The 5,000-nt window shown below is 26.3% G+C and overlaps 1 protein-coding gene across 1 annotated transcript in view; it reads left to right on the top strand.

Annotated features, from left to right (window-relative positions):
* Nucleotides 1–5,000, top strand: part of LOC137656900 (uncharacterized) — a 297,621-nt gene that overhangs the window by 533 nt on the left and 292,088 nt on the right.

The raw sequence follows: 5,000 nt of genomic DNA, 5'->3' as shown, positions 1-5,000 counted from the left end.
TTCAATACTTCTTTGATAAACTTTTATTATTTAGATATAATATCTTATAGCGATTGGTTTGGCGTGATAATATGCTCAAGTGTTTGAATAAGTTCTTGCCTCTTCTTTAGAGGTATATGACTTTATACTTATGCAAAAATGAATAAACACATACATTCGCAAATAAAAACATGCATACGCATACAGTACTATATATATATATATATATATATATATATATATATATATATATATATATATATATATATATATATATATACATACATATATATACATATACCGCATATATATATATATATATATATATATATATATATATATATATATATGAATACATATATATATATATATATATATATATATATATATATATATATATATATATAACGAGTCATATCTGCGTATGTATAGTGAAATGAAAGTAAAAACTGATGGTAATACCCTTCATGAATAATAAGTAAGTTTGAACACCTGCTGATGTGGAAAAATATTACCTTAATTTATATTTCATGTGAATACAAAAATTTGTGGTATAAAGAAAAATAAAAAAAAACTAGAAAGAAATTGATGTGTTGCTATTTTAATTAAGTTATTATGAATTCATCAGTAAGAACACATATACACTCAAACCTTTATATATATATATATATATATATATATATATATATATATATATATATATATATATATATATATATATGTATGTATATATATATATATATATATATATATATATATATATATATATATATATATATATATATATATATATATATATATATATATATATATATATATATGTATATATACATACATACATACATATATATATATATATATATATATATATATATATATATATATATATATATATATATATATATATATATATATATATATATGTGTGTGTGTGTGTGTGTGTTTGTAAATGTGTAGGCTTATAAGTGTATATCTACGTGATTGCGTAATCATTCGTGCAAGAGAGAAAGAAGAAGTGATGCATTATCAAGTATATGCTCATCCCTTACTATTTAGCTTTATGGCCATTCTTATAGCCTTATATACTCCTATGCCTCTTTTTCTATTTGTTATTTTATTCTATATAAAGGGTATATGAAGATTCAATATATATATATATATATATATATATATATATATATATATATATATATATATATATATATATATATGTATGTATATACATGCATATGTATATATAAATGTGTCTAATATTTTAACATAATATCTCTCTCTCTCTCTCTCTCTCTCTCTCTCTCTCTCTCTCTCTCTCTCTCTCTCGTGGGTACCAAGATAAGGGTTCGATTTACCTAAACATTCTCATCACGTTCCTACATAAGTTTCTCTCCCTTTCGGGATATTTCTAGGATGAAGCAACAAACACCAATCGTGATCCACCTGCTGCCTGTTTATTTCCTAGGTGGATTTCTGGCATCGTTTTTTACAGTCAAATATCTTACATGACCTGCTCCTACGTTGGGATGTTCAGACCTTTTTTTTTTTTTTCATTCAACAATACTTCGTAATGGTCTCTTCCGTGAAGAATAGTGCTGTCTCAAAATGAAAAGAATTCAAAAGATTATGAGGCATAACTCATCAATTTCCAACTGAAATATTTCTTTTGGAATTGTGTCACTCACTAATATCTATACCTATACATACATACATACACACACACACACACATATATATATATATATATAATATATATATATATATATATATATATATATATATATATATATATATATATATATATATATAGCTAGAGACAGAGAGAGAGAGAGAGAGAGAGAGAGAGAGAGAGAGAGAGAGAGAGAGAGAGAGAGAGAGAGAGAAAAGGCAAAGAGTTTTTCATCAAGATATTGTTGATTGATTTTCTAAAATATCCTTCGTGATCCATCCTTTGAAAATTCTTATTTCTACTAAAGAATTTGCAATGTTATTCGGTGATTGAGAACCTTCCAAGAAATGCAGTTATAACCTATAAATTTTCTAAATACCTCCAACAAAATACCACTGCATTCTCATAAGATTTGATTATTGAACTAGTAATCAGTTGTATTGTTTTCTGAAATTTTATGCGTTAATTTACACTATCATCACCTGTTCTCACATTTATAGTGAAAATATTCATCTAAATTGTTCATATCCGTGGACTTTTAACCTTCTCATTCTATATGGATAAAAAAGTTTATTTAAGAATTTATTATTATTTTTTCTTTATTATTATTATAATTATTATTATTATTATTATTATTATTATTATTATTATTATTATTATTATTATTATTATTATTTATATTATTATTATTATTATTATTATTAGTATTATTATCAAGTGATATTTGAAAGCATTACAAAATCTTTCTTTTCTGGTTTTTATTCGGTACTGCTATGAACAATAAAATGAATGAAAATCTATAATCAAATTAATTCTCTTTATCTTTCCCGAAACTAGACCGTGGCTTTAAATCTTCCATATATATATATATATATATATATATATATATATATATATATATATATATATATATATATATATATATATTATATATATATGAACAGATATAAACTACCAAGACTTATGATTCCATTCTTATAGTTTTTGTTGGTAAATTATTCCTATTTCACTTTTCTAATGTCAATTTGATTAATTCGCCTCTATACAATAAATATCTCTCTAGCCCTTTAGGCATCATATTTTCTTTTTTTGGGGGGGAGGTGAGGAAATTTGCCCATTTATCTTTCCATAGTTTTCTTCCGAATGTTTTCAAAAGAAATATCCCAGTGGAATTGTATAGTCTCAGATATTTTTTTGTTAAGGAAATATGATCACTAGGCGATTCCAGGATTGTTTCTTATATCCGTGAAACATCTTCAAGTGTTTTTTTAGCTTTAGTTTATTGAAACATATCTGTTTGATTTTTCAACCTCTATCAATTTTCATAATGCTATGCATACTAATTATCCTTATAGACGCTAAATTCTTTATTAAAGTTTATATATTCCTTTGCGAAGGTTACATGTTCGTTAGGCTCTCTTAACCACACATTTATTAACGTGGTTACTAAAAGAAAGTTCACCCTAAACTTTTCTACTTTCAGTTAATGTTTATTCTCTTGCTTCTAATGGAGAGATTGTTTTTAGACTTCCAGTTTTAGTTTTGTTCCCAAGAGAAACCACCTCGTTGTAATTACCTACCCACACGACTGCCCTCAATTTAATCGGAGTTTTATTCCCAGCAATTTCTTGCAAGATGTTAATTCTCAGCAACTTCCAAACATGGATACCAACACCAGATTTAATGAACGCTACCAGCTAGGATCTTGCTCCTCTACTTCACGGGTTCAGCTGTTGAGTGAGATGGTTTTTCTTTTGCGAGTTGAAGGAGTACGAGAGATTCAATGGAAATATATAGTGGAGTCTTCCAAGTTTTCTCGAGAGGAAATAGAGAAACCACAACTGCCTTAGTGGTCAGAGGAAATTTGAGAAAAAGAAAGTCAAGATAAAAGATCTTGTAGTATTGCTGTGAAGGGAAGAGATTCGATCATTTGTCTAAAGCAGTGGTTGTTAACCTTTTTTGGTAGCGACTCCAAATTTTGCACAAATAAACCATAACGACCCAAACCTCCATAACCATGTAAATTGTCTTTGTATGCGATATGATTATGCTTTTAAAAACGGGTTGTTTAAAGAAAAGTACATGTTGGGGTGTTTAATAATACAAGTAGCAAGTCTGAATAACAGAAATTCATGAGAAATTATACAAACAACATATGCTTGGTAGCTTAACAAAAACCATACAGTTTGTTTATGTTCCATGTTATAAAATTAAAAAGGATAATTAGGCTTTGATACACATTTGCACTTATACTTTAGACTCTAAAGTAAAAATATAAAAATTGCCTAGTTTTGATTAAAGATATCGTATATTTTATCTGGGTGAAACGTGAAACATTGATCGTTTGATTGATGTATGAAATATATTCTTTTCTGTTACCAGAAATACAACGCTTGGAATCATCGCAGACGATTTTTTTTTTAATAAAAATCTATTTGATAGTGCTGATGATAACTCATTTATTCCTATCTCTAGGTCCAGCCTTTTTTTTTGGGGGGGGGGGGGGGCACATGGCTGACTGATAATTGTATGACAGTCACTAAGAATTAAAATATCAAGTAATAAGATAACATATAATTTTCATATATTAGATATTTGTAATATATTTTCTGCCTTTATTTAGGGAAAAAAAAAGTTTTCCATCAAACTACGGAGTTCTAGTTTCTAAATAATAACTGTACAATTTATTCATATCTGTTCTATTATGTTAATTTGCGTGACTAGAAAAAGTGGAATACCTATTATCACTATAATAATGTTTAATACAAAGCAAGCGTTAATTACACACAATAAACGCAGTGTGATATCCTCTAAAAATGCAATGTTCAAATACCAATTTAGGAAAGCGGAAGTCCATCCCTTGTTAGGTATAACACTAGAAGTTTTTATTCATACCTAAAATTCTAAACTGAATGTAGCTACCACGTAATTGGCCTTATATACGTCATTTGAACAATATCATCATTGAACTTTGTGATTCTTTTAATGATTCTTCCCCACAGCTTTCAATTCTCATAAGAATTATCTTAAAAAATAAAAAATAAAAATATGGCCTTTTTTAAGAAATAACATAGGATGTCTAACTAACTACACCTTTTGTTTCTCTTGGACTCATCTTTTTATTCTCAATTCTCGTATCGACTAAAGTGTTTGATAATATATATCAGTCCGTTTTAGCGAGTGCTCAGAAAACGTTGTGCAGTTGATTATATTTTTAACATTAAAGTTGATTTTATCACCATCTATATCTATCATATATATATATATATATATATATATATATATATATATATATATATATATATATATATCTTTATATATATATATATATATATATATATATATATATATATATATA

The sequence above is a fragment of the Palaemon carinicauda genome, chromosome 17 (assembly GCF_036898095.1).
Source record: "Palaemon carinicauda isolate YSFRI2023 chromosome 17, ASM3689809v2, whole genome shotgun sequence".
Taxonomy (NCBI): Eukaryota; Metazoa; Arthropoda; class Malacostraca; order Decapoda; family Palaemonidae; genus Palaemon; species Palaemon carinicauda.
Note: the sequence above shows the minus strand (reverse complement) of the source record. Positions and strands in the feature narration are given on the sequence as shown.